Here is a 27,054-nt window from a genome sequence, read left to right as displayed (position 1 = left end):
ATCACATAACTGTTGAACGAGCGGTGAAGGCAGTAAACAGGAGGTTGATGTCCATAAGATGTTTTTTTCACGCTTTCGTTTAACTCACTCTGTTGTTGTATCCTCAAATCCTGTAACTCAATTTTTACCCACTTCCCAATGTGGTATCGACTGCAAACTTGGTATACTTATGTCATACTGATGACAATACTATATTCTATCATAAAAAAATAAAAAATATATATTTTAAACAATCATTTTTTTATGTTATGTTTCGTCTTGGGTCTAATTGTCCACGCTCAACTGACGTTGGCTGTAATTGACCACGGTCCCTTACGTTGTGGAAGCTTCGGGGCCAATTCCTGGAGTTCTTACATTTCTAGTACATTTAATGAAAGCGTGTTTTTTTAAAGTTATTTTTAAATATTACTTATTTTCAACGGTTTTACATAACTTGACTCCGACGTTTGTCATGGTCAAATATTGTCATCAAAAAGTTAGTCTATTTCCTATTGTACAATCAATTACAAACTTTGCTACACCTACTCAGATTCCGTGACAATGCATGCCTGTGTCAACATCGACATCAATTGATCAATTAATTGGCTACTTTAAAGCAATTGACATTTTGTATGTACGCCTTATTATTTATGTATATATGTTTGTGTAGGTAACCAAAAAACGCCGCGGTCCCTAAACTCTCGAATCGCCTGCTCCGTGTGCAGTCATTAATTAATTCACTGTAAGCGTTCGTGTGGAAGCGGGCGTCTCAACACTGACGTACTTCTCGACCGTGAGTTAAACGAAGTTGTTAATAAAACCGTTGTTTAAAAAAAATAAACTTTCTTTTTAAGGAGTTTCTTTTGGGTTCGATCGCTAAAATATAAATGTGTCGTGAAACCCACTACCACCCGACGCAGCTGTTTAGCATGGTTTGTCACCTAAACAAAACATCCTTACTAGCGCAGGATTGGAGAGTAAATTCACAACATTTGCAATTCGAGTCCGACGTTTCGCTCGTAATTACAACCAGCATCGTCAGGCGGCAGCCAAACTTGTGAAGAAATCCGAGGCCTGGCGAATGGAGGTTGATAGTTGTTCGCAGACAAGGTGGACCCATAGATGGAATACATTTGAGTTACGGTTGAATCCGATTTAAGTTTTATATATGTTATATTCTCTATAAAACGTCGTTCCGTGTGGGAACCATTGGCACTGCGTAGCCACCCCGCGTGATGCCAATGCAGACGTTATTTTAACCGAGTGGGCGAACTTGACTCCGCTATTATTTGCAAGTGTTGTCAATTGTTACAGGAAGACAAAGAATCTGCCCCCCCCCCACCCGTATAGCCTCAACAAATTGTTGGGGCAAGTGCTGTTAGCGAGCGGCACACGAGGGGGGTGGGTGGCCAGCAACCACGCCCGGCCGATGTTTACACACCGCGCCAGATACTCGTTTCAGGCTGAGTCAACCTAGGGGAGGCCTAGGACCGGTTCAGATAATCGTCACTCGTGTTGGTGGCCGTGAGTGGGAATCGAGCTCGGGTTGTAGGCGAGTTCACGGCGCAGCGCGCTAACCACTGCGCCACCGCTCCCCGATACGGACACACACACGCACGTGTGCTGTGCGTGTACACTCGCATCATCATCATCACCATCATCATCATCAGCCAGGATCAATCCACTGCTGGATGAAAGGCGTGGCCATCTCTCACGCACGATCCTGGGATCCGCGACAGTCCCACCGCCCATCGCTCCCGTCCGGAGTAGGAGCCGATTTGAGCGCTCCATCTCCTCGGTCGCGTGCTCGGCACACACTCTCGCACGAGTAGTATATAGATATGTGTGTGTCGCCATGGTTACTGTGTGCCTTATACAGTATAGTGTGTGTGTGTTCTGCCTCTCCTCTTTTCCGCGTGTTCTGTCTTTCCGAGAAAAGGGCTGAATATCCCCCCCCCCCAGACTCCCCCACTCCCAGCACCATTCTATCACCACCACCACCTCGTCTCCCTGCACCCACCTTCCTCCTGATGTCTTTTACTATCTGCCCCCCCACCGCCTCTCTCTTCGCCTCCTCCTCTCACTCCCTCTGAACTCTCCTCCCCCACTCTCCATCCCTCCACCCCCACTCTCCATCCCTCCTCCCCCACTCTCCCTCCTCCCCCACTCTCCCTCCTCCCCCACTCTCCCTCCCTCCTCCCCCACTCTCCCTCCCTCCTCCCCCACTCTCCCTCCTCCCCCGCTCTCCCTCCCCCACTCTCCCTCCTCCCCCACTCTCCATCACTCCTCTCCCACTCTCCCTCCTCTCCCACTCTCCCTCCTTCCCCGCTCTCCCTCCTCCCCCGCTCTCCCTCCCCCACTCTCCCTCCTCCCCCACTCTCCATCCCTCCTCTCCCACTCTCCCTCCTCCCCCACTCTCCCTCCTCCCCCACTCTCCATCCCTCCTCCCCCACTCTCCCTCCTCCCCCACTCTCCATCCCTCCTCCCCCACTCTCCCTCCCCCACTCTCCATCCCTCCTCTCCCACTCTCTCTCCTCCCCCTCCCTCCCTCCCTCCTCCCCCACTCTCCATCCCTCCTCCCCCACTCTCCCTCCTCCCCCACTCTCCCTCCCTCCTCTCCCGCTCTCCCTCCCCCTCCCTCCCTCCTCCCCCACTCTCCCTCCCGCCATAATCTCCTCCATCTCCAACCCTGTCCGGCTCTGCTCCTCTCTCTCTCTCTCCCTTCCCTCCCCCATCTCTCTCCCTTTCTCTCTCCCTTGACTCCCTCTTTTTTTACGATCAGAGGAAACAAGAAGATGCTCGGTGCAGTCGGCACTTTGCTTCGTCCATCATTTAGTTTTTTTAATGCTTTGCTTTATGTTAACCCCCCCCCTTTTAAATGAAAGATCTCACAATAGATTTCACGCTCTGCTCTCCTTACCCCTTCCCTCTTTCTCTACCCTCTCTCTCTACCCCCTCTCTCTCTTCCCCCTCTCTCCCTACTCCATGTCTATGTTCCCCCTATGTTTTCTATGTAATATTTGTAATAGTTGTATTTTATATATATTTTTTTACGACAAGTGTTGCATCTGCACCCAGCCCTTCTCGCACTCCTACGGCCTCCGACGGGTAGCTCATATCTCCACACAGAGCTCTCCGTCTTCTGTCACCGAGCACACGGCCTCCTCCAGCAATCACTGCTCCTTGAAGGCCGGCACGGCGTGGGTCAGCCGCGCATGGCGGAACTCCAGCCACACCCTGGCTCTGACCAGAGCGCGGAAGGTGCCAAGGCTGCTGGCCAGACGTTGCCCCTCCAGGGCCACCTTCCTCGCCCTGTACATGGCGAGCTTGGCGTAGCCGAAGAGCACGTTGACCAGCCCCTGAAGATGTTGGGACCCGTCGCCCTTCGGGTATCCAAAGATGAGGACCGTCGGGGAGAAGTGGAGGCTGAACCTTAGGAGGATGTTTCTCAGGACCTTGAACAGCGAGTCCAGGCTCTTGCACTCCACGTATTGGTGCGCCACCGTCTCCACTTTACCGCAGAACCGGCACTCCGGGGATGTGTCGGTGAAGAGCGCCAGGGAGACGTTGGTGGTGACGGTGCCGTGGGCGATGCTCCAGCTGAGGTCTCCGATGCGATTGTACGTCGGGCTGGAGTAGAGTTGCCTCCAGCGAGGCCTCCCCGGAGAGATGCAGGGCAGGGCTCTCCTCCAGGCATGGTCCTTGTGGCTCCTCAGGGTGTCCTGTTGGTGGAACCGGACCATGTAGGAGTAGAGCACCTTCCTCTTGACGTTCGCAAAGGCAACCTCCGGTAGGTCTTCCAGCCGGCACAGGTCATGATCTGCCTTCGTTTGTCGGCAGTGGCGACGCAGTGGCACGACTGAGAGCTCCGGTGGAGGGGGATCGAGAGGGGCCTCGTCATCCCCATCTCTGATGGGGGGCGTTGTCCCCGCTGCCGCTGAGAAGGCCCCCTTGGCTTCGGCTAGAATCCGGGCAGCCACCCGGAGCGACTGCAGCCCCCCTGTCTTTGCGGCCATGTCTGCTGGTCCGAGCCACCGGCCCCGTGTTCCAGGCTCCACCAGATCTCCCAACCTGGTGAGCCATGCGTTGGTGAGGCGCCTCTCCATGCCGGGGGTGGCGGTGGTGGATGGTGGCTTTGTTTGTGGGTTCCTGAGGATCGGTTCGAAGACCAGATCCTCGGCCGATCACGGCTGGTTCAGCCTCCTGAAGGCAAAGGAGCTCCATGTCCGCAGGATGCTCCCGTTCACGTTTTGGGAGCCAGTGTACATAGGCATTGCTTGTTCCTTGCCTCCGTGGCTACCCACCTTGTAATTTGTTTGCGGAAATATCTCAGCCTTGCCCTCTCCTTGCCCCGGGACTCGAGTCCCTGCTTGGCGAGGAGTTTCTCGGCTTGAGTCACAGAGGCCTTTATTGCCTTGATGTCCTTCCATCGAGCCAAGGCAATGTCCGCTCTTTCCTTCTTCAGGTTGGTCTCATCGAGGAAGTGCCTGAGATTTTCCGGGGAGACCAGGGGAGTCTGAGGGTCAGGGAGTGTAGACCCCTGGCTGCTCTCGCTCCGCACGCTGAAGCAGTCGTCCCGATCTGAGTCGATCTCCCCGCCATCCGGCTCAGCTGGAAGAGCTGCAGCGGCTGGGCTGGCGCATGGCCCAGCGGCGTCCTCTCCCCCAGTGTCAGGGATGGCCTGGGATGGCTCCTGCTTGACTTTCTACTCTCTCTCTACTCTCTACCCTCTCCCATCTCTCTCCCTTTCTTTATAATTTCTCCCTCTCTACTCTCTCCATCCACTCACTTCTCTCTTTTTACCATACCTCTCCCTTTGTCTCTTCTTTTCTCTCTCCCTTTCCCTCTCCCTTCTCCCTCTAGTTTTCTCTCGTTCCCTACCCCCTTTTCTCTCTCTGTTCATGCAAATTTCCCCTCTCTCCCTCCATCCCTCCATCCTCCTCCCCCCCCCTTGTTCCCCTCATCCCCCCTCTCCCCCCCCTCTCCCACTCTCCCCCGTATCCATCTACAACACTTCCCTCCCATCTTCCCTCTCTCCCTTGCTCAACATTTTTTGCCTCTCCCCAGCACTCCTTATCTCTACCCTAATCTCTCTCCATATCTCTACGCTCCCTCTCCTCCGCACCCGCTCCAAATCTCATTCTCTATCATTGCTCTGTTACCCCCCCCTCTCCCTGCCCCCAACCACCATCATTTCTTCATCTATCCTCCCCTCCCCCACCCTTTCTCTCTCATTCCTATTATCTCTTACCTCTCTCTGAAATCGCCCCATTTATCTCTCGCACAAACCCTTGCTCACACACCATCTCTCTCTACCACACACCATCTCTCTCTCTACCACACACCATCTCTCTCTACCACACACCATCTCTCTCTACCACACACCATCTCTCTCTACCACACACCATCTCTCTCTACCACACACCATCTCTCTCTCTACTACACACCATCTCTCTCTCTACTACACACCATCTCTCTCTGCCACACACCATCTCTCTCTCTGCCACACACCATCTCTCTCTCTGCCACACACCATCTCTCTCTCTCTACCACACACCATCTCTCTCTACCACACACCATCTCTCTCTCTACCACACACCATCTCTCTCTCTCTACCACACACCATCTCTCTCTACCACACACCATCTCTCTCTCTACCACACCATCTCTCTCTCTTCCACACACCATCTCTCTACCACACACCATCTCTCTCTCTACCACACACCATCTCTCTCTCTCTACCACACACCATCTCTCTCTACCACACACCATCTCTCTCTACCACACCCCATCTCTCTCTCTCTACCACACACCATCTCTCTCTCTCTACCACACACCATCTCTCTCTACCACACACCATCTCTCTCTCTCTACCACACACCATGTCTCTACCACACACCATCTCTCTCTCTCTGCCACACACCATCTCTCTCTCTACCACACACCATCTCTCTCTCTACCACACACCATCTCTCTCTCTACCACACACCATCTCTCTCTCTTCCACACACCATCTCTCTCTACCACACACCATCTCTCTCTACCACACACCATCTCTCTCTCTCTCTACCACACACCATCTCTCTCTCTACCACACACCATCTCTCTCTCTCTACCACACACCATCTCTCTCTCTCTACCACTCACCATCTCTCTCTCTACCACACACCATCTCTCTCTCTACCACACAACATCTCTCTCTCTCTACCACACACCATCTCTCTCTCTACCACACACCATCTCTCTCTACCACACACCATCTCTCTCTCTCTACCACACACCATCTCTCTCTCTTCCACACACCATCTCTCTCTCTACCACACAACATCTCTCTCTCTACCACACACCATCTCTCTCTCTACCACACACCATCTCTCTCTCTACCACACACCATCTCTCTCTCTTCCACACACCATCTCTCTCTACCACACACCATCTCTCTCTCTACCACACACCATCTCTCTCTCTACCACACACCATCTCTCTCTCTTCCACACACCATCTCTCTCTCTACCACACACCATCTCTCTCTCTCTACCACACACCATCTCTCTCTCTCTACCACTCACCATCTCTCTCTCTACCACACACCATCTCTCTCTCTACCACACAACATCTCTCTCTCTCTACCACACACCATCTCTCTCTCTACCACACACCATCTCTCTCTACCACACACCATCTCTCTCTCTCTACCACACACCATCTCTCTCTCTTCCACACACCATCTCTCTCTCTACCACACAACATCTCTCTCTCTACCACACACCATCTCTCTCTCTACCACACACCATCTCTCTCTCTACCACACACCATCTCTCTCTCTTCCACACACCATCTCTCTCTACCACACACCATCTCTCTCTCTACCACACACCATCTCTCTCTCTACCACACACCATCTCTCTCTCTTCCACACACCATCTCTCTCTACCACACACCATCTCCCTCTCTCTACCACACACACCATCTCTCTCTCTCTACCACACACCATCTCTCTACCACACACCATCTCTCTCTCTACCACACACCATCTCTCTCTCTACCACACACCATCTCTCTCTCTACCACACACCATCTCTCTACCACACACCATCTCTCTCTCTCTCTACCACACACCATCTCCCTTTCCCTACCACACACCATCTCTCTCTCTCTACCACACACCATCTCTCTCTCTCTACCACACACCATCTCTCTCTCTCTACCACACACCATCTCTATCTCTACCACACACCATCTCCCTTTCTCTACCACACACCATCTCTCTCTCTCTACCACACACCATCTCTCTCTCTCTACCACACACCATCTCTCTCTCTCTCTCTCTACCACACACCATCTCTCTCTACCACACACCATCTCCCTACCACACAATCTCTCTTTCTCTACCACACACCATCTCTCTCTCTCTCTACCACACACCATCTCTCTCTCTCTACCACACACCATCTCCCTACCACACAATCTCTCTTTCTCACACACACGCAATCTCTCTCTCATACGCCATCTCCCCTCTCTCTCCCTCTCAGACACACAAGACAAAGCTCCCCCGTATAGCCTGTTGGGGCAAGTGTTGGTAGCGAACACCGATGATGGTGGGTGGCCAGCACCACGCCCGGCCGCCTTTGTATCCCAGGTAGCTACATGTATACATCGCACCAGGTACTCATTTGAGGCTGAGTCGACCTAGGGGAGGCCCAGCACCCATTCAGGTAATCGTCACTGGTGGTAGCCGGAATCGAACTTGGGCCGCTGGGTTCGTGGCGCAGGGCGCTTAGCCACTGCGCCACCGCTCCCCACACCATCTCACTCACACACCATCTCATTCACACACCATCTCACTCACACACACACACCATCTCACTCACACACCATCTCACTCACACACCATCTCACTCACACACACTCACACCATCTCACTCACACACACACCATCTCACTCACACACCATCTCACTCACACACCATCTCACTCATTCACCATCTCACTCATACACCATCTCACACACACACCATCTCACTCACACCATCTCACTCACACCATCTTACACACACACACCATCTCACTCACACACACACACACCATCTCACTCACACACACACCATCTCACACACCATCTCACACCATCTCGCTCACACACCATCTCACTCACACACCATCTCACTCACACACACACCATCTCACACACACACACACTATCTCAGTCACACACCATCTCACTCACACACACACCATCTCACACACCATCTCACTCACACCATCTCGCTCACACACCATCTCACTCACACACCATCTCACTCACACACACACCATCTCACTCACACACCATCTCACTCACACCATCTCACTCACACCATCTCACTAAACACACACCCCATCTCACACCATCTCACACACAATCTCACTCACACACACACACACCATATCACTCATACACCATCTCACTCACACACCATCTCACACACACACCATCTCACTCACACACACACACACACCATCTCACTCACACACACAAACACCATCTCACTCACACACACCATCTCACTCACACACCATCTCACTCACACACCATCTCACACACTCGCACACCATCTCACACACACACACCATCTCACTCACACGCATCATCTCACTCACACCATCTCACACACTCACACACCATCTCACTCACACACACCATCTCACTCATACACCATCTCACTCACACACCTTCTCACTCACACACCATCTCACTCACTCATACACACCATCTCACTCACACACCATCTCACTCACTCATACACACCATCTCACTCACACACCATCTCACTCACACACACACCATCTCACTCACACACACACCATCTCACTCACACACACACCATCTCACTCACACACACACCATCTCACTCACACCATCTCACACACACACCATCTCACTCACACAAACACCATCTCACTCACACACCATCTTACTCACACACCATCTCACTCACACTCACACCATCTCACACACACACCATCTCACTCACACACAATCTCACTCACACACACACACCATCTCACTCACACACAAACACCATCTCACTCACACACCATCTCACTCACACACACACACACCATCTCACTCACACACCATCTCACTCACACACACACACACCATCTCACTCACACACCATCTCACTCACACACCATCTCACACCATCTCACACACACCATCTCACACACTCACACACCATCTCACACACACACACACACACCATCTCACTCACGCGCACCATCTCACTCACTCATACACACACACCATCTCACACACTCACACACCATCTCACACACACACACACGATCTCACTCACACACACCATCTCACTCGCACACATCTCACTCACTCATACGCACCATCTCACTCACACACCATCTCACTCACACACACACCATCTCACTCACACACACACCATCTCACTCACACACCATCTCACTCACACCATCTCGCTCACACACCATCTCACACACCATCTCACTCACACACCATCTCACTCACACACCATCTCACTCACACAAAGATCCCCCGTATAGCCTTAACAGACTGTAGGGGCAAGTGCTGTTAGCGAGCACCTATGAAGGCCGGAACGGTACACGAGGGGGTGGGTGGCCAGCACCACGCCCGACCGCCTTAGTCTCCCCAGTGGCAATGTTTTTCATCCACCGCACCAGGTACTCATTTGAGGCTGAGTCGACCTAGGGGAGGCCTGGGACCGGTTCAGATAATCGTCACTGGTGTTGGCCGTGAGCGGGAATCGAACCCGGGTCGCCAGGTTCATAGCGCAGCGCGCTAACCGCTACTTTATCGCTCCCCACACACGCCATCTCACTCACACACACACCATCTCACACACACACCATCTCACTCACACACTATCTCACTCACACACACCATCTCACACACACACCATCTCACACACCATCTCACTCACACACTATCTCACTCACTCACACCATCTCTCACACACACACCATCTCACACACACCATCTCACTCACACACACACCATCTCACACACACACCATCTCACACACACACCATCTCTCACACACTATCTCACTCACACACCATCTCACTCAAGCACAACAACAACCGCCATTCGCCACTAAGTGGTGGTGACGTCACCACGACGCTTTTGCCAGGCCATGTGCACCTTGAGGCCACGTGAAGTGTCGAACGTCCACTGGCAGGAGGTCACGGGGCAGACCCAGGTGCCACGGGTCGACTGACTGAGATGACTGGCTGATGCACCACCTGTGCCTCCCTACTGTGCCAACCTGCTGTGCCTTAGTCACCCGGCGCTCCGCTCGTTGTTGTGAGCGTCGCTCCTCCGTCCTCCGTTGTTGTTGGCGGGCAACTGCCTCCAACTGCCCAGTAGCGTCCTTCACGAGCCTCCTCCACAGAGGCCGATCTTGACACCGCTGGTACCAGTCATCGGCAAGTCCACTCAGCTCCACATCCTCCTGTACCACATCACTCCATCTCTTCTCTAGCCGTGCCGCGCCCGTTTAGCCCCCTCGATCCGGCCGAACAAAAGCTGTTTCGGCATGCAGTGGCTGGGCATGCGGGCTATACACACACACCATCTCACTCACACACACACACACACACCATCTCACTCACACCATCTCACTCACACACACACACCATCTCACTCACACACCATCTCACTCACACCATCTCTCTCACACACACCATCTCTCTCACACACCATCTCTCTCACACACACCATCTCTCTCACACACCATCTCTCTCACACACCATCTCTCTCACACACACCATCTCTCACACACCATCTCTCTCACACACCATCTCTCACACACCATCTCTCTCCCACAAACCATCTCTCTCTCACACACCATCCCTCTCACACACCATCTCTCTCACACACACCATCTCTCACAAACCATCTCTCTCACACACACACCATCTCTCTCACACACACACCATCTCTCTCACACACACACCATCTCTCTCACACACCATCTCTCTCACACACCATCTCTCTCACACACCATCTCTCTCTCTCACACACACACCATCTATCTCATACACACACAATTTATTTCACATACGCCTCTCTCTCTCACACACCATCTCTCTCACACACCATCTCTCTCATACATACAAACCATCTCACAGCATCTGCCTCATGCACACACACACACACGCCCTCTCTTGTACACATGCAATCTCTCTCTCACACACACGCGGTCTCTCTCCCACACACACCCCAGCTCTCTCAAATACAAAGACAAAGATGCCCCGTAAAGCCTTAACAGACTGTTGGGGCAAGTGCTGTTAGCGAGCACCTTTGAAGACCCGAACCTCCCCAGTAGATATGTTTACACATCAGACCACGTAATAATTTGAGGCTGAGTCGACCTAGGGGAGGCCCAGGACCGGTTGAGACGATCGTCACTGGCCGTGACCGGGAATCAGACTTGGGTCGCCGGGTTCGTAGCGCAGCGCGCGAACTATTGGACTACCGCTCCCCACAAACACAAAGACACACGCACAATTTTCCCACAATGTAACAACCACACAATCTCTCTCTCACAATTAAACCGACACACACACACCCCTCTATCACACGAACACACACCATCCCACTCCCTCATAAACACGCATCTTCCCATACAAAAAAGACAAAGATCCCCCGTATAGCCTTAACAGACTGTAGGGGCAAGTGCTGTTAGCGAGCACCTATGAAGGCCAGAACGGTACACGAGGGGGTGGGTGGCCAGCACCACGCCCGACCGCCTTAGTCTCCCCAGTGGCAATGTTTTTATCCACCGCACCAGGTACTCATTTGAGGCTGAGTCGACCTAGGGGAGGCCCAGGACCGGTTCAGATAACCGTCACTGGTGTTGGCCGTGAGCGGGAATCGAACCCGGGTCGCCAGGTTCATAGCACAGCGCGCTAACCGCTACACTACCGCTCCCAGACATACATGCTCCGTTTTTCATTTAGTGGCGGTGATGTCGCCACGGCACTTGTGCCAGGCTAGGTGCACATTGAGGCTACGTAAAGTATCAATGGCTCGCTGCTGACAGGATGTCATGGGACAGACCCAGGTGTCATGGGTTGACTGACTGAGATTATTGGCAGATGCACCACCTGTTCTCCCTATGCGAACTCGCTGCATCTTAACCGCCCGGCGCTCCGATCATTGTTGTGAGCATCGCTCCTCCGCCCTCCGCTGTTGTTGGAGGGCGACTGCCTCCAACTGCCCAGTAGCGTCCTTCACGAGCCTCCTCCGCAGAGAGCAATCTTTACAGCGCTGGTACCAGTCATCCGCGAGTCCACTCAGATGTACTACATCACTCCATCTCCTCTCTAGCCCGTGCCGCGACCGTTCATACTCCTCTATCCGTCCAAACAGAAGCTTCTTGGACATGCTAGGCATGCGGGCGACATGGCCCAGCCAATGCAGCTTCACCTGACGGGAGGAGTTCACCGATGAGACTGTGTCCAGATCTTTCAAAGATCTTTGAGCTCCTCACACAAACCCAGCCTGGTTAAACCCAGGATGGATCGTAGGCCACTCACTCAGACGCATGTCACCTCTCTCAAACACTATATAAACGTACATTAACTATTTAATATACACTCTAACACGCAAAGACGAAGCCCCCCCCCCGTATCGCCTTTGCAGGGTGTTGGGACAAGTGCTATTGGCGAGCACCTATGAAGAGCCAGGAATACGGGGTGGTGTTGTGGTCAGAAGTTGCTGATGTTTAAAGACCGCCCCATGAATTGTACTAATTTAAGGCTGAGTCGACCTAGGGGGAGGGAGGGCTATGACCGATTTTAGATATGACTCGCCACTGATGGTCACCGTGGGCAGGAATCGAATGCACGCTACTGTATTCGCAGCGCAGTGCGCTAACCACTTTCCCGCCGCTCCACACAGGCGCGCACATGAGCACTCTATCACGCACATACACACGTGGGCACACATTATCACGCACACGCTCACACACACTTACAGACACACACTCCATCATTCACACCACATCTCTCACACTCCCACTCTATCCATTTCATATCTGTAGATTTTTTTTTTATTTGTCTCAGTGTCTCTCTGTCTCTCGTGCATATCTGTCTGTTCCCATATAGCGGGGAGCGGTGGGGTAGTGGTTAGGGCGTTGCACTACGAATCCCGCCACCCGAGTTAATTTGCCGTTCACGGCCACTAATAGAATTTCTAATTATTTGAAGCGGTCCTGACCCTCCGCTAGGTCGACTCAGCCTTAACTCAGTACCTGGTGCGATAAAAAAAAAATCCCCATGTACGTACGTTGAACTTCTTTCGCATCGTACGTTAGCCAACCGCGCGACGAGAGAGACAAAGCGGTCCGGGCTTGTGCCTTTTGCCGGCCTTGATAAGGTACTGCTCGCAAACAGCACTTGCCCCCTACGCTTTGTGGGGTGGGGAGGATCCTTTGTCTTTGTTCCCAAATATATAAAAAAAATCCTCGCCACCACTAAACCCAGGCTCACAACAAGCGCTTTCATGTCTGAGATTTCGCCAGCGCAGAGGGCACTGGTTCCACACATTGCCCCCCTTGTCTCCCTCATGAATAGAGATGGACAGTGTGGGGGGCCGTTGGGTGGCCCAGCGGTGCAGTGGACTCGCCGTTGGTTGCAAGAGAAGTGAAGGTCGCGGTTCGAGTCTGGTGGGCCGCCCCGGTTATACCCGTGTAGAGTCGATCGCTAACATTTTAATTTGCAATTGGTATAGTCAGGGGACTGGTTTGTTGTTGGTGTTTTGCTGCCTTTCCCAAGCTTCCGTTTAGTGTTGAAAATGAAAAATCGGTGAGGATGTATGCACTTATGCAATTCTTGCAGCTTTATATATTTATTATTGAAACCTCGCACTCCTTCCGTGTTTTTGACATGTTTGTTGTTACTTGCTGACCCGCCCCTTACTGGACATCTGTGAAAAAGAGCTTCACGGCTCATCGGATTCCTCCTCATGCAGTCTAAATAAAGATTCTGCTCCCAGCGGTGGCGGTGTGTGCAGGATTCACCGCACAACCACTCCCAACCGTGCGTCCCCTGCTTCACTCGGACTGGTCACGTGACGTCACACGAGACGAGTCGGCCATCGTTGTGCCGGCGTCGCGGCCCAAAATGGCCACATTCGAAGAATCACGCCGCTACACCAACAGCAGCAGCAGCAGCAAACGCCAACGTCACCACGGCGCTTGTGCCAGGCTATTTGCCCTTTAAGGCCACGCAAAGTGTCGAACGTCCGCTGACGGAAAGTCACAGGACAGACCCAGGTGCCGCGGGTTGACGAAGATGACTGGCCCATGCAAACTGCTGTGCCCCCCCCCCCCCCCCCCTATTTTGCCAACTTGCTGTGTTTTCACCGCCCGGTGCTTTGCTCGTTGTTGTGAGCGTCAATCCTCTGCCCTCCATTGTTGGTGGAGGTCATCGCTCAATTTGGATCACACAGCAGCAGCAGCAGCAACATCGCCCGCTACTGTGAAGCGAGCGCACGGCAGCAGAACCTTAATCCGTGATGATCTCATTTGTGCCACATAGGGACAGCTGCCACTAAGGGAGCCCCGAGGCCAAGGAGCAGCAATCGGCGGAGGAACGCTCTCGGAGGGATTTCTCCAAGGCAAAGACAGAATGTTGGGGGCACGTGCTGTTAACGAGCACCTATGAAGGCCGGGACGGCGCACGATAGAGTGGGTGACCAACATAGCCAGCTTTGTCTCCTTAGTGGCGATGTTTTTACACCGCACCAGGTATTCATTTCAGACTGAGTGGATCTAGGGGAGGCCCAAGAACGGTTCAGATAATGGCCACTGGTATTGACCATGAGCGGGAATCAATCTCGGGTGGCCGGGTTCACGCGCTAACTGCTGCACTACCGCTCCCCACACACTCACACACCCACACACTCACACACCCACCCACACACTCACGCACTCACACACCCACACACTCACACACTCACCCACCTGCACACTCACGCACCCACGCACTCACACACACACTCCCACCCACACACTCACGCACTCACACACACACTCACACACACACTCACACACTCACCCACACACACACCCGCGCACTCACACACCCACACACACTCACTCACGCACCCGCGCGCCCGCGTGCCCACGCACTCACATGCCCATGCACCCACGCACCCACGCACTCACGCCCACGCGCCCACGCACCCACACACTCATTGGTCTCGGGGTATGATTCTCTTTTATGGAGCCATCCATTTCGTACGTACGGTGGAGGGGGGTAACCCAAATGCGTATGCTTGCGTATGGGGGGGGGGGGGGTCTACTGACAATGTACGTACGCATAGGAAACGGCGGCGGTGAAACCTCGATAATAATTTATCTACATTGGCCGTAAAATGAGTTAGTCCGGCGGTGGACTATCTGTTTGCTTAAACACAATATTATTCATCCTTAATCGTTTCTGCGTGGATTAAATATCGGCCATTCCTATAGGATTCGGGGGGGGGGGGGGAGGTAGAGTTTTGACAGATTTTTGCGTACCTACTAAATGGATGGCCCCTATGGTGTGGGAGGTCCCGGGTTCAAATCCCGGACGATCCCTAAAATGATTTATTAGATTTATATACACGTTATAAGTTCTGGATTTTAAATGTGCGCATACGTGTCATTACGTGTTGCTACCCAGAGCTGGTGCGTTAGCGGCGGCGGCCAAAACAGTGGATGGGACAACACATTTCGGTTTGCAACGTCCCGATCCAAGGAAACATGCACAATCCCCGCTGACGGGCAGCCGCGACAGGGCATCAGCGTTTGTATGGCGAACACCCTTCCGGTAAGTGGTCGTGAATTGGTAGTCCTGCAGGACTTCCAACCATCGAGACAGTTGTCCCGATGGCTGGTCAACACGGAGTGCGTATTGTAATGCCGCGTGGGCCGTACGGACAGTGAAGTGCCGCCCGTAGAGATACGGCCGATACTGTTGGATAAAAAATACGATAGCCAATAGTTTGCGACGGGTAACACAATATCGCTGTTCTGCCGGCGATAAAACCCTGCTACCGTAGGCGACGACGCGTTCGACTCCTCCAACGACCTGCGAGAGCACTCCGCCAATGCCAGTGTTACTGGCATCCGTGTCGAGCAGAAAGGGTGCGGTGAAATCAGGGTAACACGGAGCACTCACGAGGGTGTCCCTGAGGGAGCAGAAGGCGGCCTCCTCCTACGCCCTTTGCCGTCAGAGCGTGGAGGGGCTTGGCTATGGTGGCAAATTGTGCGACGAACCGCCGATAGTATGAGGCAAACCCTATGAAGCTACGGACCTCACTGACCGAAGTGGGCGTGTGCCAGGAGTAGTCGCACTGAGTTTTAGCGGGATCAGTGGAGATACCTGAACGACTCACTGTGCCCCACATACCGCACAGATTCCCGGAGGAGGTGGCACTTCTGTGGCTTAAACTTTAATTTAGCGGACCGCATTTTCAGGAATACTGCCCGCAGACGTTCGAGGTGTTCCTCGAACGTCCGACTGAACACAATGACATCGTCCAGGTAAATTGAACAGGTATCCCATTGGAGACAGGCCAAAACCAATTCCATTAAGCGTTGGAATGTCACGGGAGCTGAGTGGAGTGACCATGGGCAACCGATTACACTGGAATAGGCCCACGGGTGTTCTAAAAGCGGTCTTGGGTTTTGACTCCTCATCCAGGGGAAGTTGCCAAAATCTCGATAGCAGGTCTAACGTGGAGAAATATTGTGCCCCCGCTAAGGCGTCCAATGATTCGTCCATTCTGGGGAGTGGATATGCGTCGGCCACAGAGATCTTATTCAGGCGACGAAATTCTAAGCAAAACCTCAGAGACCCATCGTGCTTTTTGACGAGCACGATGGGGGCCCCCCATGGACTGGTGGAAGGGGAAATTATGTCTGCCGACAGCATGTCATTAACAGCCGATTTGACATGCTCCTTCTCGGCGGGGCTTAGCCGGAAAGGATTTTGCCGGATGGGGGCGGCGTCACCCGTGTCAATATGGTGACGTAGCAAGTCGGTGCAACCGATATCATATTTGTGGTTGCTCAAAACGTTGGAAAATTCAAGCAACAGGGCGCGCAGTGCAGCAAGTTGCGAACCGGACAGGTCACTGGATTCAGAACAAAGTGAATCCAACCACCCCTGATCCCGGCTTAGTTCTGGATGTGGAGCGGGACCGGTATGCACATGCCCAATCACCGGCTCTCCCATTGGTGCCGACGTTGCGTGAGTGAGCACGGTCCCCTGTGGGACCACAGCCGTCTGAGAACCCGCATTTAGAACCATGACGAAGGGATCCCCGTCTGCTTGCACTATCGTCTGAGCCACCAACAACTCCAGCGCCTTCAATGCTCCGTTTGACGGACCCAAGAGGACCCCATGCGGTGCTACCCCTATGCCGAGATGTTTTCTCAGCCGGAGGGGGACCAACATTTGCGACCCAGGCGGTACGCGTACCGTCTGGGTGACCATTGCTTGTACAGTCGCAGCGGTTGTGCATATACCGCTGGGGGAAACCAAAAACGCTCTGCGGCGGCCCAAAGGAAGTTCAATACAGCCCTGATCAGAGGATCTTAATCGGCATTTTAGCCAAAAAATCCGTTCCCAACAAACATGGGACTGCGAGAGAGGATGAAACCAAGACTGGCCCAGATAGTTTAATAGAGCCTGGGCGTCGTCCGGCCGAGGTCCTGGTGCACGCTGCGGTGGAGCCCGGCACCCTGGTTCAACATGGCCTCGGAGGCCACAGTTGTAGCAGGTGACGAGGGCTGACGATGGTCTCGGTTGCTCCAGCTTGCGCGCGGATGCTGAGGCGGTCGGCCACCCGACCTCCAATCCCCCGAACGAGTCGCAGCGAAGACCTCCTCCGATGGCTGGGCGTCTTGGGGCTCGCTGCACTCCGAGGTGGAGGCGGCGGCGATGAGAGGCCGGTTCCGCTTCAGGACCTCGTGGGCATGAATGTTTGTGGCAACTCGCAACTCGCATATATCCGTCTCGTCTGCCACCAGGACGACGATGCCCAGCTCCTGGGCCAACGCTAGGAGCTTCTCCGTCACCATGGCATCGATGCCTTCGCAGTCCATCCGCGGAAAAGCTGCCTTAGCGAGGGCCAGAAGAGCTGTGCGGTACGCGAGAGGCATTTCCTTCGCGCCCTTCCGCCGGTCGTGGAAATGGTGGCGACTCACAGATGGTGGCCAGTAGACAGTGGCCATCAACCGAAGCACTGCCTGCAGTGTAGAGCGACGTGATCTCGGGGCTGACACCAGGGTGGCCAGAGCGTCGTCGTCCATAGTCGCCGGGAGGGCGCGCAGCGCCTCATCGTCGGACCAGCCCGACATCTCTTGGTGGGCGAGGAAGCGTCGTTGGAAAGCTCCCCAGTCGCCACCTTCAGCTGTGAACGCGGTTAAAACGGGCAGTCGCTGCTGGAACGTCTGCTCCATCGCTTGCCGATGATGGTCCCGTACAGCACTGTAGTACAGTGCAATGGCGGCCCCCTCCGTTTTGTCGCAGCGCTTCTGGCGCGGAGATTTCTGGTTGGCTACGGCTGTGCCCGTCACTTGGGGATGACGTGGCGAGCGGTGTTTGGGTGCCACCTCCCACGTGGTGCGCCCGGCTCCCGCCACCCCGGAAATGGCGGCAATTTCAATTTGTGGCACCGTGTTAATGGCGGGAACAGTCGTTTGGCGCCAATTTTCCCCCCTCTCTCCCGCTCCCGCTCCTCCCGTTTGGGTAATTTCTTCTAGTATGGAGGCGGCGGCGAGCATTAATTCGGCGAGGCGGGAGTGAGCATCCCGAAGCCCACCCCCCGACTGTGGCGGCGTGCCCGGCGGCTGCGATGGTTGTTGAAGCGCCGGCATCGCCCCAGACTCCGTCTCCGACTCCCGCGGACCCGTCTCTGCAGGGTCGTCAACTTGGCCTGGTTCGTGCACACGAACTGTGTTCCTCGTGTCCATCTCGTGCAGGTAAAACCCACTTCTGACCCCAGTTGTAGTGGCCTTATTGACGTCGGAGACTGTTCACTTGAGGCAACACGTATTTATTACAGACGCTTCAATTACAGTGGCGAATCTGCTACTTGAAGAGGTAACGGCCTCTTCACCCGTACCCCACAGAGGGAACGTTCCCCGAGCTTTAGCCCAAGCTAGCTCCCTGGTTCCCTCTATCCTGGTCCTCTCTCAGGAGGCTATCTGACCTGGCCCAGCTTCGGCGCAGGTCCCGATCACCAGCCACACGAGTCTGGCTCTCAGAAGGACATCGGCCCTCGCGGCTCTGGCGTCGCACCCCTGGCTTGCTTTGCCCGGCCCTCAGAAGGACAGCGGGCCAAAGGAGTTCCAGGGTCTAGCTAGTCGATCTTCTTTCTTCACTGGCTCTTCATCTTGCTTGAGTCGAACTGCCTCTCAGCTCTCCGGGTCCCACCTTTTATACTGTCCCTCACTGAGGGGCGGGGCTGGGAGTGATCACAGCATCCCCCACAGCCCCCCAGGGTGGTGGCCGTAGCGGACGTGTTTGTGGCCACCGCCCTACAACCGCGTGTCACCCTCCCGTAGCACCTCTACTGTACATATGTATTGTATATATGTTTATATATCTTATATATCGACTCAAGCCTCCCGTAAAGCGAGTGACTTCCGTGTGATGCCCCCCACTCTGTACCCCTCCAATATCGCCACCCCCTGTGAAAACAGACGGTGGTCTGTTCGAGCAGAAGCGCCGATGCCCTTAACGTATTCCAACAGAACGCATTGTGCGGTGCCGATCCTGCTGCTACTACTGTTGCGTTGGCAGTGGTGTATAAGCACAAACAACACGTGAGTCAATAACAATTAACACACACACACACGTGTGTATGTGGCCTTACAATGAGACGCATATATATTAGACGACGTTTCAGATTATGGCCCTTCTTCATGGCACACGCTTCGTGTAGATAGATGTCTGATTTGCATCGCGGTTTGAATATATTCCTCATAATGCATTGGATGCTTTGACGTCATTCACAAGAGTTGTTCACAGTGTGCCGGCCTTCAGAGTCCAACTTTGGCAAATAAAATATCTAAATAGTACACCGCAAATTACATATTTGGAATCATACGCACACGAGCAACAATAATAGCAATAATTATTTATATAATTGATGTCGCACGCACACGAGCAACAATAATTATTTATATAATTGAAATCATACGCACACGAGCAACAATCATCATATAGGTAGTTCAACTGAGTCGCAGACGTATACTTGGAGGCAACACATTTATTAAACTCAAACACACTGGGTAACTTTCCCCTTAACATAATAACAACCTATGGTGGTGACTAGTTACCACGTAACTGTGTAGTTAGCCAGGTGGTGACCACCAGGCTAACTACACTAGTTACCACGTTACTGGTGTAGCTAGCCAGGTGGTGACCACCAGGCTAACTACACTAGTTACCACGTGACTGGTGTAGTTAGCCAGGTGGTGATCACCAGGCTAGCTACACTAGTTACCACGTGACTGGTGTAGTTAGCCAGGTGGTGATCACCAGGCTAGCTACACTAGTTACCACGTGACTGGTGTAGTTAGCCAGGTGGTGATCACCAGGCTAGCTACACTAGTTACCACGTGACTGGTGTAGTTAGCCAGGTGGTGACCACCAGGCTAGCTACACTAGTTACCACGTGACTGGTGTAGTTAGCCAGGTGGTGACCACCAGGCTAGCTACACTAGTTACCACGTGACTGGTGTAGCTAGCCAGGTGGTGACCACCAGGCTAGCTACACCAGTTACCACGTGACTGGTGTAGTTAGCCAGGTGGTGATCACCAGGCTAGCTACACTAGTTACCACATGACTGGTGTAGTTAGCCAGGTGGTGACCACCAGGCTAGCTACACTAGTTACAATGTAACTGCTACTACGGACCGGGACCACAGCTCGGGTCCTGGTCCACGTGTTGGGGATTCGTTGAATGTAGAACGTAGACGAAGGTTTCTTCAGGATGAACAACAACAACAACCCTGGTCCCTCTCGTGACCCGACTTTTATTCTTTCCGGCGTGGCTGGCTCCGCCCTTGGCCACGACCACCTTCCAGAATCCTCGAGAAGGATGTGGGTCCCAACCACGTGACCACCCCTAGCCCCCCACTTGGGGCCCCTTGGTCGACTTAACTGGTCACGTGTCCTCTCGGGTCAACCAGAGTGCCATGGCCTTTATTAACCTCATTCCTACGGCCGGCACCCACACACCCTGTCCTGTAGGGGCTGGTACTGCACGCCGAGCGCGGTGCCACCCAGCGCTATCACTCAGAGCTCACCGGGCCCCTGTAGGGCCGGTACTACACCCACACCATTAGTGGTGACCGCGATGTCGCTACACAGCACGCCGTGCCTCTCTACGGCCGGCACTGCACAGTGACATCCTGCGATGTCACTGCAATAACAATAATTATTTATATAGTTGGAATCATACCCACACGAGCAACAATAATAGCAATGAGTATTGATATTATTGGAATCATACTCACACGGGCAATAATAATAACAATAAATAATGTTTCATTGTAATCATACTCGCACGAGTAACTATAATACCAATATTTAACATTTGTTAGGCGCATTTAATCCGTAGATCCCTATGCATCCCGCCCCCTCAATGGCAAAACACCTGGCAAGACCCTCCTGAAAAAGAGTCCTGGGCCTCAGAGAGGCTTTGCTGGATCCGCAAACGGAGTAAAAGTCATGCATTCATCAGCACTGGCGATGTTACAAGTGTGGTTATTCATTAACCGGTAACCGCATGAGAAACAAAAAAATCGCTTCAAATCGATTACCGATTTGCCTAACATATACACATGCGGAGAGAAAAGAACCCACGTCTTTGTCACGTTTGCACACGTGGTGTGTGTGCCTGGAACACGTGGTGTGTGTACAAGTGGTGTGTGTGCCTGGAACACGTGGTGTGTGTGTACCTGGTACACGTGGTGTCTGTGTGTGTACACGTGCTGTGGGTGTAATCGCTTCATCACAGCCGAGTTGAAATGTGAATCCGCGGAGCGCAGCTTAACACAAGGTCTCTCTGCCAGCGCGCGTCTGTGATCTACCTCCTCCTAATGAGCTGCACTGCTCCACAAAGCCACGCGTACTCATTGCACACGTGCCAGCGTCTGCGTGTGTGTGTGTGTGTCTGTGGTGTTGGCCACCCACCCCCCTCGTGTGCCGTGTCGGCCTTCATCGTTGCTATTCACTGACAGCACTTGCCCCAACAGTCTGTTAAGGCTACACGGGGGATCTTTGTCTTTGTGTGTCACACGGGGAGCGGTGGCGCAGTGGTTAGCGCACTGCGCTACGAAGACGACGGCTACCCGAGTTGGAGTCCCGATCAGCGGCCAACATCAGTGACAGCGAATATCTGGCATCTGGAGCCGGGCCTCGCGAAGGTCAACTCAGCCTTAAAGGAGTACCTGGTGCGGTGTTCATGAAGCTCGGCACTTGGGTGACAAAGGCAGCAGGGCGTTGTTATCACCGTGCCGGCCTTAATAGGTGCTCGCTAACAAGCACGTGTCCATGAACTCCTAAGCAAGGGTTTCCCACGCCTCAGTCCTCGTGGCCCTCCACCGCCCCACTGCCGGCTTCCATTTGAATGGGGAGCAGTAAATTTGCGTTTGCCAATTTACTGCTCCACATTCAAATGAACACGCTCCACGCTGCACGCGCCCGATGATTGTTACACACGTCCCACGTGACGCGCTAAGCAATTAACGCCGACTGCGTTAACAGGGCCGATTAAAATTCAGATTGCGACCTCGGTGTGCGTGGTGCCTTCACGTTTTGCGGGGAGCGGTGGCGCAGCGGTTAGCGCGCTGCATTTACGAGCCTGGCAACCCGAGTTCGATTCCCGCCCACGGGCCACCGCCGGTGACGATTATCTGAACCGGTCCAGGATTTCTCCTTAGGTCGACTCGGCCTCAAGTGAGTACCTGGTTCGGTGAGCAAAAATCGCCACTGGGGAGACAAAGGCGTTCGGGCGTGGTGCTGGCCACCCACCCCCTCGTGTGCTGTGCCGGCCTTCATAGGTGCCCGCTAGCCGCACTTTCCCCTAGAGCCTGTTAAGGCTATACGGGGGACCGTTGTATTTGCACGCGTGTTCCACGTGTGTGCGTGTGTGTGCATGTACACACACGCGTGTTCCACGTGTATGTGTGTGTGTGCGCACGTACACACACACGTGTTCCACGTGTGTGAGTGTGCACGTACACACACGCGTGTTCCACGTGTGTGTGTGTGTGTGTGCATGTACACACACGCGTGTTCCACGTGTGTGAGTGTGCACGTACACACACACGCGTGTTCCATGTGTGTGTGTGTGTGCATGTACACACACGCGTGTTCCACGTGTATGTGTGTGCGCACGTACACACGAACATCCTCTCGCTCCCATTTCCCATTGCTTCTCTTCTTCCCATTATTTATTTATTTATCTTCCTCCCTCTTCCCGTTCCATTCTCTCCCACCCCCCACCACCACGGATCGCGTCCGTGCCACCGCTCCAAGTGTCGTGCCACGGACCACGACGTCGCTCATCGAAGTGCTCGCCCCCCCCACCCCACCGACAGTCCGCGTGGCCTATCCGGGACACCTTTGTCTTTGTCTGTACACGTGGGTGTCAGTCGGATTGTACCGGGGATGCACTGGTTGTCAATTCGCGGCCACGGCTAACATCAGTGGCGATTGATATCTGAAACGCTCCTGAGCTTTCCCTGTATGAAGCTCCCCATCTCCTCCACCGCCCCCCCCCCCATTGACCAGCGTGGTGAAGTATGGTCAAAACAACCTACACGGAATGGGGAGGTACATTATATATTTATGTGAGTTCGGTACACACACACACAGATTCTTCATATAACTAAAAACGCCCCGTGTAGCCTTAACAGGATGTTGGGGCAAGTGCTGCTAGCGAGCGCCTATGAAGACCGGCACGGCACACGAGGGGGTGGGTGGCCAACGCACTGCGGCCCGGCCGTCTTTGTCTCCTCGGTAGCGATGGTTACACACCGCATTTAAAGGCCGAGGATCGGGTACAAGGTATTCGTCGCTGATGTTGACCGTGAGCGGGAATCCATCTCGGGTCGCCATGCTCGCAGCGCCGTGGGCTAACCGCTACACCACCGCTGCCCACACAAGACAAAGATCCCCCGTGTAGCCTTAATAGACTGTTGGGGCAAGTGCTGTTAGCGAGTAGCACCTATGAAGGCCGGCACGGCGCACGAGGCTGTGGCTGGCCGGCACCACGCCCGGCCGCCTTTGTCTCCCCAGTGGCGATGTTTACACACTGCATCAGTTATTCATTTGAGGCTCAGGCGACCTAGGGTAGGCCCACACCCTGACACACACACACACACACGCGCCTTCACACGCTGTTTGCACACAGAGCCCGGCACCACACACATACAGGGGCAGAGAGGGCGGAGAGAGGAGGAGGAGATGAGAGAGAGAGGGGGGGGGGGGGAAGGAGAGGGTGGGGGAGACAGGGAGAGATGAGAGAGAGAGAGGGGGAGAGATGAGAGAGAGAGAGAGGGGGGAGGGGTAGGGCAAGGGAGAGAGAGGAGAGGTGGAGCGACGGAGAGGGGGACGGCTCCAGGGAGGATGGAAAGAGAAGAGGGGGGGTTGGGAGGAGAGCGGAGAGAAAGAGGAGGGGGGGTAGACAGGAGGGCGTGATGAGAGAGAGAGGGACAGGAAAGAGGAGAGCAACAGAGAATGTGGGTGGGTGGGGGTGTGAGAGAGGAGTGGAGAGCGGCACAGAATTGGGGTTGGTGACTGAGCATGAGAGAAGGGAGAGATGAGATAATGTAGTAGTAATAGTAATTATGTATTTTTTCAGGAGAACCACTCTGAGTCTTATGCCTCTTTTTCAGAAGGGTCCTGCTGCTGCTGCTGCTACTAAATTGAGTTTTTTGGTTCTTTCAGTAAAGTCACGTAGGTATAAAATAAAATAAATCACGACGTTTCGATTGCAAGACAAGCAATCATCAGGTGGGAAAACCACAGTGAGATTTTTTTGCTGAAGTGGCAGAGAGAGTAAGAGGTTATATAGGTAAGAAAGGGGGGAGAGGGAGGGGGGTAGGGGGAGCGTTGCGTGGACGCGAGGAGAGGGAAGTGAGGCTGGGGGGGGAAGGGGACGGGGCTGGAAGTGGGAGGCCGAGAGAGCTGGGGATGCGGGGGGGGGTGGAGTTAACTCGAAAAAATAGACTAGTACCCAGCAGATATGGTAGACAACAACCACTATAAAGCAGTTAGGGTTTTACCTGGTTCATAACATCCTTCCAATGATTGCTAAATTCGTATCCATCTTCTCGGTTGACGTTATGTCTTTATATATGTCTGGATGGCTTCATGAACAAACCTTTGATAGTAGCCCGAAGGTTTGCAGAGTACCTTGGTCTAAAAAAAAACTATCATGCGAGCCCACAGCATTATAACAATGGTCAGCTATGGCAGAGGTATTGGTTCTGCTGTGTTTCAGATCTGCCTTGTGTTCGCGGACACGGTCCGAGACATGTTGTTTTGTTTCCTCGATGTAACTGCTGCAGCAGGTACAACTCAGTTTGTAAACTCCAGGATATTGCATGTCATTAATGACGTGATTTTGTCATTACCTGATAAAATAAAATAAAAATAGTTTCGTATCGTTGGGGTCCGGGATCGAACCTAGGGGCTCCTGCGTGCCGGGCGAGGGAGAGATCGCATCTCAAGCTCGCCACGGGTCCGCTCCGCGTGTCTCGCGGTGCAGGGAAGTGAGAAATGAAAGCGATGATGAACGGACCCGAGTTAAACAAAAAAAAACGAGCCGGAGTTTCAAAATTAAAAAAAAAACCACTCAGCCAAAGTTTTGTCTGGTCGGCAAAATTAAGGGAGAGACATCAGAGAGAGAGAGAGCGATGAGAGAGGTGGAGGCGAGAGAGATAGGAGAGAGCGTATCACAAGAATGCAGGTTTCCGTGTATACGCTAATACACTGTTGGGTAGGGCTCAGGTGCTGTTAGCGAGCAGCTATTAAGGCTGAGACGGTGGCAGGCGAGCGGCTTGGTGAGTGGACTGCACCACGCACGGCCACCTTCGTCTCCCAGTGGTGATGTCTCCATGCGCCGCGCAAAGTGCTCGTTTATGGCTGAGGGGGAATCGAACTTGGGTGGCCGGGTTCGTAGTGCAGTGTGCAAACCACTTCGCCACGGCTCCCCGCTTTCGGACACACACACTCACCCGCACACACGAACTCGCACACACAAACTCACTCGCACACACTCACCCGCACGCACACAACTGCACGCACACACTCACCCGCACACACGAACTCGCACACACAAACTCACTCGCACACACTCACCCGCACGCACACAACTGCACGCACACACTCACCCGCACGCACACAACTGCACGGACACACTCAACCACACACACTAACTCGCACACACACAACAACCACCATTCGCCACTAAGTGGCGGTGACGCTTGTGCCAAGCTATGTGCACCTTGAAGCCACGTGAAGTGTCGAACGCCCGCCGGCAGGAGGTCACGGGGCAGACCCAGATGCCACAGGTCGACTGACTGAGACGAACAGGTGGTGCTGATGCACCACCTGTTCCCCCTACTGTACCAACTTGCTGTTCTTTAGCCACCCAGCACTCCGCTTGTTGTTGTGAGCGTCGCTCCTCACCCCTCCGTTGTTGTTGGAGGGCGACTGCCTCCAACTGCCCAGTAGCGGCCTTCACGAGCCTCCTCCACAGAGGCTGATCCTGACACCGCTGGTACCAGTCATCGGCAAGTCCACTCAGCTCCACGTCCTCCTGTACCACATCACTCCATCTCTTCTCTAGCCCATGCCGCGCCCATTTAGCCCCCTCGATCCAGCCAAAAAAAGATTTTTAGGCATGCGGTGGCTGGGCATGCGGTGGCTGGGCATGCGGGCTACATGACCCAGCCAACGCAGCCTTGCCTGCTGGAGGAGCTCACCGATGGGACTTTGTCTACATCTTTCAAGAATTTG

The 27,054-nt window shown here is 53.7% G+C and overlaps 1 long non-coding RNA gene across 2 annotated transcripts; it reads left to right on the top strand.

Annotated features, from left to right (window-relative positions):
- The first annotated feature begins 286 nt into the window (after positions 1-286).
- LOC142924439 (uncharacterized) lies at positions 287-23,199 on the top strand. 2 transcript variants are annotated; one of them, XR_012941663.1, is made up of 4 exons: positions 287-772; positions 14,560-14,708; positions 15,688-15,834; positions 19,719-23,199. It is a non-coding gene; the product is annotated as an uncharacterized LOC142924439 (long non-coding RNA). The 2 variants fall into 2 exon arrangements; XR_012941662.1 differs by lacking the exon at positions 19,719-23,199 and adding an exon at positions 18,777-19,111.
- Positions 23,200-27,054: the final 3,855 nt, after the last annotated feature.

Source organism: Petromyzon marinus, chromosome 13, assembly GCF_048934315.1.
Source record: "Petromyzon marinus isolate PM22_M1 ecotype Great Lakes invasive population chromosome 13, UKy_Petmar_22M1.pri1.0, whole genome shotgun sequence".
NCBI lineage: Eukaryota > Metazoa > Chordata > Hyperoartia > Petromyzontiformes > Petromyzontidae > Petromyzon > Petromyzon marinus.
This window is presented reverse-complemented; position numbering and strand designations above follow the sequence as displayed.